The 10,547-nt window shown below is 57.0% G+C and overlaps 1 protein-coding gene across 1 annotated transcript in view; it reads left to right on the top strand.

Annotated features, from left to right (window-relative positions):
- Nucleotides 1-2,429: 2,429 nt before the first annotated feature.
- CDH5 (cadherin 5) overlaps nt 2,430-10,547 on the top strand; it is a 39,001-nt gene continuing 30,883 nt past the window's right edge. Inside the window, exon 1 of the mRNA XM_027119698.1 lies at nt 2,430-3,111. The gene's annotated coding sequence lies outside the window, so the exon portion shown is untranslated. The remainder of the gene's footprint in view (nt 3,112-10,547) is intronic.

Raw genomic sequence — 10,547 nt, 5'->3', positions numbered from 1 at the left:
AACAGAACCCTCCCCCAGGGCTGTCCTGAGGATTGAAAGGGGTGTCCCACGGAGGGAGAGCTCCCAGGCCAGGGTCCTCCAATGTGAGCGTGCAAACACATGGCCTAGGAGCTACATACGTGTAGGTCTCAGGGTTCCATTGCCAGCCATTCTGCCTCTGCCGCCCTGCTGGGGCCTAGGAATCTGCATTTTCAACACACGCTCCCCAGATGATTCTGAGACAGGCGGCCAGAGGACCACACTTTGAGAAATACCTGTTCAACGCATGTGTGCTGTTACGATCATTTATTTTCATTGTCTTCTCTGCTGCTCCGACAGCCCTGCAAAGTCTGAACTGGTGACTCATTTCACAGGTGAGGAAAGGGGCTCAGCGCAGCAGGCTCCAGGTCACACAGCCAGTGATAAGCCGGCATAGAACCTGCACCGGGTCTGTCCACCCCCAAGCCTGAACCCCTCCCAGCAAGATGTCGTAGGGCCCCCTCCCTGGTCAACTTATGTCCTGGCAGAGGCCTTGTTATCACACTCCCCAGCCCACCCACACCGCCTCCATTGTCACTTCCCCCTCCAGCTACTAATCAGGTCCCGCAGACCATCCCGTTTCCTGCCGGCCCTCGGGCTGCCTCCTTTGCCCCTGATGGTACCTTCCTGGCCTTGTGTCCTCCCGTCACCTCCTCTGCCTCCAGAAGGGTTGGAATCGGGGCTGGGCAGTGGCAGAAATCGGGCAGGAGACCCTGAGGGGACCCTCAGGGGCACGAGCTTCCCTCCGTGGCCTGGACTACCTCTCTGTGAAGGCCCCATTCCCAACCCCCGGGGCACACGCCCGGATGACCAGCCCCTTGTTTACTAATGACAGGAACAGCGGGGTTTCAGGGCAGAGTCAACTTCCTCCCAGACTGAGATCACAAAGGGATGGTGCCAGGACAAACCCCATCCCTGTCTGCCACCAGGGCTGAGTCTGAGACCCAGCAGGAAGTGATGCCCGGGCCTGGACCCAACCTCACGGGCACACAGACCACAGGGGCAGGCAGTCGGCACAGGCGGGTGTGAGAAGTCAGGCTGAGGCATGAGGGACGGAGCCCTGAGCTGGTCCTGGCTTCTCTGTGGCCACCCCACCCCCTGGCAGGAGAAGGCAGAGTTAATCCTGTTGGAGAAAAAAGTGCTGAGCTTTTGTTTGTTCATTCCACGAACAGCCAGTGATGTGCGGCTTCCCGCGCAGAGGCCCGCCTCAGGACCATCCTCCCTCCAGCATCGTCGTCCGCCTTCCCTGCTGCTGGAGTCCCCTCAGCACACAAACATGCCAGCACTGCTTTAAAACACAACCTAAAAGCCGCCCATCTCTCTGCTCCATTCACTGCAAGTCTGGGGGAAGGAGCCGGGATCACACGCCTCTATTTCCTGATCGCCCTGCACCAGCCGCCGCCCCCCTCAGTCCCCCATGTCTACTCCTTTCCCTTTAACGTGCTCTGGTCACAGCCATCAATGACCTCCCACTTCCAGATCCAGTGGTCAAGTCTCAGTGCTCACCTTTCCCAGGCTGACCCAGCCAACACCCCTGGCTTCCCTCCTTGCTCCCTGGGCTCTCTCCTAAGGAAGCTACAAATCTCAGAGGCCCGGGGCCTCCCTCCCTGTAAGCTCGTCCGCTGCCAAGGCCTCAGGTGCCAGCCACACGCTCAGGGCTTCCAAACTCACCTCCAGGCTGAGTGTCTCCCACTGTCTCCAACTGTCTCCACTAAATCCACCCCCGTCCCCAACTGTATCCACCTATATCCAACTATCTACCTCCATCTCCAGCTGCCAATCTGACATGGCCACTTGGGTGTCTAAAAGCCATCTCAAACTCAACATGCCTGGAACAGGGAAATCTTTATCTTCCCCTCCCCCAAAAATACCCTCCCACTCCATTCCCCATCTCCACACCAGTGTCCACTGACTTAGTGCCCCTGGGCAAGGCTCTCTCCCTCTCAGGTCTCTGTTTGCCCAGCTGTATAAGAGAACCAGTTCGGGACTTCCCAGCCATTCATCCATCCATGGAAAAACAGGGGCAACTAGTCGAAGATTTCCACTACCTGCCCTGGGAGATTCCAAATCAGCTGGACTGGGGTGGGGCCCCGGTATCCGCAGTTTGTAAAACCTCCTCTTGTAACTCTCGTGATTCACAGACTCTGAGCGCCTTCTGCCCACAGCTTCTTGGTTCTAACGGTCCCTGGTCCTGCCTTCAGCTTCCCCATCTTCCACGCCCCTCTTGGACTCTTGTCTATCTCAACAGCCATGTGAGGCTGAGGTTATATGATCCCCATTTTACAGAAGAGGAAACTGAGGCTGGGGTCGAGGTGCATGACTGGCCCATCAGGCACCTGGCTCCGCCCGATATTCCTAAACCCAGACGGCGCACCCCTAACCCCCAACCCAGGCCCACGCCCACCGGAAGTCAATCCAGTTCACAGACCCAGGAGCTGCAGCCTGTTCCCATCTCCTACCCACCCCACCGCAGGGGCCCCTGAGGCCTCCCCAGCCACTGCAAAGTCTGCCCCTCCCCCAGCATGTCATGGAGTCGCCTGGGAAAATCTGGCTCTGGGCCCGGGGTGACCCAGGCTGGATTTCTGGCTGTGCTACGCCCCAGCTGAGTAGACAAGCACCTTAAACTTGCTGAGTTTCAGCGTCATGAGCTATAAAGCAGGGGTGACGGCACCTGCCCTCAGGGTCACAAGGAAGATGAACGAAGCCCCTCGGCAGGTGTTGGGCTCAAAGCCCCAGAGATGAGGCCTGGGGTTGGGGCCCGAGTTAAGCGTCCCGGCCAAGTCCAGGGCTAGGCCTCCATGGGGACAGCCCAGCTGGGCCGAGGAGGCCGCCCACCACGGGGCCTGCCTCTCTGCAGCCAGCCCGGCCCTCACAAACGAACAATAACAGGAAACCATCCTTGGTGGGGGTGGGGGGGTGCACATGGGCCAGGGCCAGCTGGAAAACCTGAAGGGGCGGCGGCCAGGCCTCCCTCACCGCCGGGTGGGGCTCCCCTCCAGAGGCTGTTGGCCGAGCTCTGCACAGTTCCACGGCACGCTCAGCCCCGGCCGGACAGCCAGACGGAACGGACACACCTCTCAGCCCACAGGCAAGGTGAGTGAGGGTCCCTGACTTCCCCATGCGTAGAATGGTCATCATCGGCTCCCAGGGAAGCGCCACTCCTTGGGGTAGACTGGGTCTCCTGGCTCACAACAGAGCTGGGAAAGGTGCGCCCAGGGCTGGTGCCGCGGACACGAAGGGATGTTCTCGGGGAAGAGGCAAGCTCGGCTCTCCCACAGGTAGACTCCCAGACTCAAGGGCCCACTGGCTTCTGTGGGTGCTGGGCTCAGATGCTAAGAGGGCAGGATTCCGCCTGAGTCGCCCAGCATGCCAGGGGCAGAGGACTGGCACCCGAGTGGTGCCCCTTCCCCCACGAGAGAGGATTTACCACGGATGACATCATCCCATCCCCTCGAAGGCTCTGTGCTGGGATTGGGAGAGGAGCCCTGGAAGGGGAGCTTGGAGCCTCGCCCCTCCCTGTCAGCCACTGCCCCCATTTTCAGTACAGGCACGCTGAGGCTTGACTCTGGGCACCTGAGGCCCTACCTGTGGAATCCCCTCCCCTCCTTCCCCAGACACCATAGGGGCCGGTTACGAGCTGCGGAAGCTGTAGTTTTTCTCCCCCAAAACCGAGATACCCGTAGATTGGGGCCCAAGGGACCCAGCAGCCCTCATAATCTTAGAGAAGTTCCCCCCAAAGACTTGGAGGCAGGCGGTCTAGGGTGAGAGCCGTCCTGGATACAAATCCCAGCTCTACCACTCGCTTCCCGCGTGACTTTGGGAAAATTACTCAGTGTCTCCCAAACTCAGTTTGCTTCTCTGAACAACGGAGATAGCGATTGTTTTTGCGGTTCATCATGAGAGCTGGAAATGATGTCTACAGAAGGCTCTGCAGCACTGGAGCTCACTACTTTATATTACCAGCAAGCCGATGAATTAGATACAGCCTTTCTCCATTTCCCAGTTGAGGCAACTGAGATTTGGAGCAAGAACTCGTACCCCAAAGCCCAGGCTCTTCCCAGAACCATGCAGCTTCTCATGTGCCAGCCTCCTCATCTGTAAACTGCAAGAAAGGGTCTTTTCATGAGGCAATTAAAGGAAGCGATATACACACTTGGTACCGGGAACGGATCGTAGGAGGGGAGCTTTGAGAAATCACAGCTGAATTTACCTGCCACCCAGAGCTGACCATGGCTTGAGTGTCACAAAGGTTTTGACCCCTGAGGTCGGTCCGTCCCCAGTAGGTGAGAGATGCATCAGCTCATCCTCCAGCGGGCGCTCTGGGCAGCTACTCCACGCCAAGCACTATGCTTGTTCCTCACCCCCACCCCACGGACATTTCTGCCATGGGTGGTGGGCAGACAGGATCCTGACAGGAGACGAAGGGCATTCCAGGGGAGGCAGGGAGCCTGGGCAGCTCATTGGACCTGGAGAGGCCAGTGCAGCCAGAAGGTTTTCAGAGCAGGGAGTGGCAGGAGGGCCAGTGATGCAGAAGGCTATGAGTAAGTAGCAGGACCGAGAATTTTGGTTCATCTTCAGGTGATGGGGAACAGCGGGACCCTCCCATCTGGCCTGAGTCCAGCCATGTGTGGGTGCCAGCCTGGAGGTGATCGAGGGGCCCAGGAGCTTCTGCGCCCCCAGGCAGCCCTGCTAATTCTGGCTTCCAGTGGTGAGGGGGTAGGCGAGGGGCCCACTGGCCTTGCAGGGGTTAAGCTGCCCACCCTGCAGTCTAGACCTGAGCGATTGTGCTGCTGAACAAGGGCCGGACATGGGAGCAGGAAGCTGGAGGGGCCATGCTTATTTTCTCCCATAGCTGGATGACTCACAGCTCTGCTGCTGCCTCGGGGATACACAGTGGACACACTGGCCACTAGCTCAGGGAAAAAAATCTTGAGCCCCTTGCCCATGGGATCCATCCCTTACTACTTCCATCACCTCTCTGCACCCCCTCGGCATCCTTGAAGCTACTAAAAGAATTCCCATTTGACAGACACGACCACAGAGTCTGAGAGAAGCTGAGCAGCCTGTCCAAGGTCACACAGCTACCATGAGGTGAAAGCAGGATATGAATGAGGCCAGCCCCTTCTGACCCCACTGCCCTGTCACACTCCATAGGGAAGCCTGGAGAGGGGAGAAGCCGGGGAGGATTGAACCTGACAGTTCAAGCCACAGAAGCAGGCACCAGGATGAGCCAGGAGCCCAATGATCCTGGGGGAGGAATGTTCTAGGAGACAACTGCTGCCCTCAGTAGCTTGGCTTCTGGCTGGAGAGATACTGACAAGCCCATCGTAACCCAGATCCAAGCTGATGTTGGGTGGAGAAATCACAGAAGACTCCCTGGAGGAAGAGCAGGAGCCCCAGAGGATGCTGGGAGGTCTTAGGCCTGCTGTCTGAGCTTCAGTCTTCTAATTTCTCTAGGGCAAGGGATGGACCATATAGTCTCTAAACTCATTCAGGGACCTCCAGATTGTCTGCCACAGCATAACGATCAGATTCTGGCAGGTGCAGACACTGGGAGGAGGGGGAAGGAGGGCCCATGGGGCTGGGCCAGGAAGGCAGTGAATGAGATTTCCTTCTAGAGGAGAACAGACAGGAGCAGGAGGTGGGCCCAGGGCAGAACCAGGAAATGAGGTCAGCTGTGAGTCGGCCAGTCAAGCCCACAGCTGCCAGGCCAGGCTGAGTGGGTAGGTGAGGGTTGAGACACCCACACATTTACTAAGCACCTACTGTGTGCTGGGCTTTGTACCCATGATCTCATTCAATCCTCCATTAGAGATGAGGAAGCTAGAGCTCAGAGAGGGCAAGGAATGGGCCTAAGGCCACACAGCTCATGAGCAAACAGGCAAGTGTGTGAGACTTGTGGCCGCCAATGACTGCCTCAGAGCCCCAGGCCAAGTCAGAAAGCCCAGAGGAGGCTGGAAAAGGCTCTCCCAAGGGTGGGTTTTCTCTCCTTCAAGCTTTGAGCTGCCCCATTAGGAGATAAGGGAATGACCCAGAGACCCCAGGACAAATTTGTTTCGAATCGTACACTAGGTCTGGTGAATTGGTTGTATCTAGCTCAAAGACTGTATTGAGGATTCAGGGGCTGAGTTCAAGTTCGGTGGGAAACGAACGCTGTAACTGATTAGTGATGTCTGCCGTGAGTATGTGAATGGCAACCCGTGATCTCTGTTTTGTCAGCCCTACCTTCGGAAGCCCCGTGCACACGGGTGTACGTTCATCAGGGACCCATAAGAAGGATAATCTGACTGTCCTCAAAGGATCAAAATCCTAATGGTGGTGTGCCTGACAAAGTGATGGGCCATTAGAGATGCTGTATGGTGACAGGAGGAGCTTCTCTGAGTTCTATCAACCACTGTATGTGCTCTGACCACCCAAGGTGTTGTAGGCAGATCTGTGCAGATTTGTTTTAAATCCTCTGAGGAAGGAGGCAAGGAGTGCAAGATCAGAGCTGGAGACCGAGGCAGGCTGACAGACAGCAGTAGGGACACCGACATCTCAAGGTCCTCTGGGCCTTGAGTTCACGCCGCTGGTTGCCGGGATGAAGTGGATGCCTGGTCAGAGACACTCGCGCCAGCAGGCAGAGGCTGCGCTGGAGCGGGAGCCAATCAGAAGACCTTGTGGGGGGTACGGACTGGGGCTTGAAGAGAAGCAGAGCATTACCCAGGGGCCACAGCAAGGAAGGGCATTCGGGCAGAGGGAACAGCCTGTGTATTCCATAAACGTCCAATTCTCCTCGAGGCTGGGTGGGGCAGGGAGGTGAGGGAGAGGAGAGCCAGAGGGGTGGCAGGGACACTCCGTGCTGGGTCTTGAATGCTGGCTCAGGAGCTAGGCTTCACCCTGCAGGGTGTGGGGAGCCAGGGAGGAGCGGTCAGCAGGGGAGCAGCGTGGGCAGCTCTGAGGGGAGCCGAGGGAGGGAGGCTGTTGGCAGAACCCGAGGGGAGAGGATCGGGTCTGGGACCCGCAAGAGCAGGTCACAGGGCTGAACTGAGCCCCAAACCAGGAAAAAGCCCCAAGGGGCCAGCTCATAGCTGCCCGGCCCCACAGCTCCTGGGGACTCACCCTTCATCCTCCCAATGCCGGTGATTTCTGAACGAGTTTGGGGGTCACTGGCTCCAACCTCGACCCCAGACTGAGGCTCGAGGTGTGGAGTGGGAGGGCGGTGGGAGAGCCGCCCAGGGCCACCCAGGGGGCAGGGGCTCTAGCGCCCTCACCCCCACCCCTGCAGGTTCTGGGCCTCTCCTCCCACCTCCTGGCCCCTCATCCCTGACCCAGGGCCTCTGGGCTGCAGCCCAGAGCCTGCAGGAGGCTGGGCTGGGACTGAGCGTCCAGTCCACCCTCCGCGGCTTTGCCTGGGGCTGGGCTCTGCTGTCAGGTCTTGTCCTAGCTGCTGGCGGGTGTGCTGGGCGGGAGAGGGGCCAGCCCCGCAAAGAGGAGACTCTTCAGGGGACAGGGGTGTGTGCTTGTGTAGGCAGCACGTTTGTGTGTCCATGTGGCCTGAGGATGTCATGTGTGAGGATGTCATCCCTGACCTGGAGTCTTCCTCTACCCCACCCCCAAGGGCCCTCCAGTCTGCTCAATAAATGCCCAGACTTAGCCCCTGAAACCTAAGGCTTGAACAGGGTCGGGGCAGAACCATCCCGGCCGGGGGAGTTTGCCATGCTGCCCGCTGAGCGGCTCCCAGCTGGTCCAGGCTTCCAAGGGTCTATTTAACTACAAAAGGAGGAGCCCCAACCCGCCCCCCTTCCATCTCCCTCTGGGTCCCCCTGGCTCCTTCTTTTAAAGAGCACAGAGCTGAGCGGACCTCACAGCCCCTTTGAAAAGGCCAAACACCAGTGACAGAGGGGGTCCTGAGAAACAGACCAAAGGGAGTTTTGCCTACTGTCTCACAGCAGATCAGAGAGAGGCAGGATTCACTGCTGGGCTGAGACCCTCCGAGAAATCAGGGTCCTCCCCTCTCTGCCCTCTCACATCTTCCTCTACGCCTCCATCAAAGCACCACAATTTGAAACTGTTTTTTATCAAGTGGTTAATGTCTCTACACAAGGGTGCAGCCTGTGTAGGCTCCCCACTTGTAGTTCAGTACCTGGCACATAGTAGGTGCTCAATAAATGTTTGTTGAATGACTGTATAACCTCCAGGCTCTAGAGAGGGCTTCAGAGAAGTGGTGACATGTGACCTAAGTCCAGGCAGAGGTGAGAGAACGGCAAGTGCAAAGGCCAGAAGCTGTGACCAGGCCTGGTGGGTGTTACCATCCCACAGGCCGGGGCTCCTCTTCGAGGCTCACCAAGCAACAGCCCCCCTTTTTTTTTTTAATTTTTAAATGTATTTATTTATTTTGGCTGCACTGCGCAGCATGCGAGATCCTAGTTCCCCCAACCAGGGACTGAACCGGCGACCCCTGCAGTGGAAGCACGGAGTCCCAACCACTGGACCGCACCCTTGAGACCCAGACAGGGAACTGGAGAGGAGCAGAGGCACACAACCTCTCCAGGCCCCACCAACTTGGCTCAGCTTTCAGAGCCAGTCCTCAGGCCCAACCCAGGCATCTAGCTCTGAGCTCAGTGGTCCCACCCACTGTAGACACAGACCCAAACCCAGGAGTTCTCCAAGGCCTTGCCCTCTGATCCGGGCATGACTGAGCCCAGCCATCCCCCAGATGCTCCGAGGTTCCTCTGCCCCTTCTCCTGGGCTCCATGCCCATTACCAGGGGCCTGGGCCACACTCTGTCCTCTCATTTTGGGCCCCCTGGACCTTCCCAGACTGACCGAGGGCACAGAGGGCCCACCCTCATCCATCCGTCCCTTTGGAGCTGCCCCGAAAGCCTCTAACACAGCTCCAGGAACCGAGCATCATCACAGATCCTGGGTAACAGGGACACGGGCCAGCACCTGGCCTCCGGGTGCCCAGCACCTGGCCTCCAGGTGCCCCGCAGGCACGTCTGAGCTGCCGAGCGAATCCCCTCTCCCTCATGTCTGCTGTCAGGAAAGGCCCCGGGGCTACTCAGCTGGGCATTTCTGAGCACAGAAATCAATTCCAAGATCCTCAGGCCCACTACACATCTGTGGTACCGCAAACCCACCCGGCAGCGGCCTGATCTCTCCAAAAACGTGGTGAGAGCAACCAAGAGACGTGACTCCTACTTATAGGAAAGTAAAGGGCTAAAATAAACCTGCCCCCAGCTGTGCTCTGACCACACCTCCAGAGGTGTGGCCAAGGGAAATTCTGTTTCCAGCTGTGGGTCCAGCAAATCCTGCCGGCTGACTTCCTCTCCAACAGCAGGAGGAGGAGGAACGATTTTTCGATAAAACCCTTCCTCTTGGCCCCCATTTACGTGGACAAATTTCTAACACAAAAGGCAAAAGACACAAATAAACATGGCTTTTCAGATGGAAAAGTCCCTCAGGACCCTCTGAGATTGGGTGTAGAAGGAGCCCAGGATTTAGAAAAAGATAAATCTGGGTGAGGGTTCCAGATCTACCACTTACGAGGTGTTTGTGTCTGAGCCTCAGTTTCTTCCTCTGTGAAAGGGGGACGATAATTCCTACATCCTGAGGACGTGTGAAAACTAAATGAGATTTCATCTATGCAAGCCAAACATGGAGAACAGCTGCTTATCATTACTATTATTACTACCATTATTATTATTATTACATGTTAATGTCACCGCAGAAATAGAGAGAGAGTGGCATGATGGAAAGGCACTATTCGGGGTGAAAGGCAGCCTGAGTTCAAATCCTGGCTCAACCACTCGCCACTGTGTGACCCAGCAGGGCTCACTCCACCTCTCTGAGCCTCATCTGCAAAATGGGATCACTGACAACTACCTGGCAGTTTGCAAGATTTAAGTGAGATAAGGTTTCAGTGTGCCACTGAGGAGGCGTTTCAAAGAAGAGACTTTATGAAGGAAACACTTACAGAGCTGTGAGCTCAGTCAAGGGAACAAACGGGATGCTGAGTCCTGCAGAAACCAGCAGCAGACCACCGCAGGACCAAAGGGACAAAGAGGAGGGAAGGGTGTTTCCCGAACCCAGTGAGAGACGGATGGGAGCCACAGAAGCTAACGGGATGGAGAGGTGCAGCCACAGCAGTACAAATGAACCAGAGCAGACAGCAGCAGGGAGGACGTGGCCCAGCTTTTCTCCTCCCATCCTCAGATGCCTGCTAGAGCCCCCATTGGCCAAACACCAGAACCCCGCGCCTGCAGGCCAAGGGTCAGTCCCCTTGATACAGAGCAGAGGTCAGAGGAGGGGTGGGGGAGTAGATTCAGCAGGGTGGGGACCTGCAAATCCCCCAACCAAATGGTTGGGTGTTCAGGAACAAGAATGGTAAGCTAACTACTCAGTAGAGCAAAACAGAGTGTCGGCGAGGATTCGTACATGCTTGGTTTTATTCTTAGCTACTTTTTTGGCCATGTTACAAATGTTTTTTTAAATTCAGGCCTGAAAACAACCCTGAGAGGTAGACACTAGTGTTCCCATTGTACAGAT

This window comes from Aethalodelphis obliquidens, unplaced genomic scaffold, assembly GCF_003676395.1.
Source record: "Aethalodelphis obliquidens isolate GAN/ISIS:26980383/991018 unplaced genomic scaffold, ASM367639v1 scaffold20, whole genome shotgun sequence".
NCBI classification, from domain to species: Eukaryota; Metazoa; Chordata; class Mammalia; order Artiodactyla; family Delphinidae; genus Aethalodelphis; species Aethalodelphis obliquidens.
The sequence above is the reverse complement of the archived record's forward strand: the minus strand, read 5'-3'. Positions and strand labels throughout refer to the sequence as shown.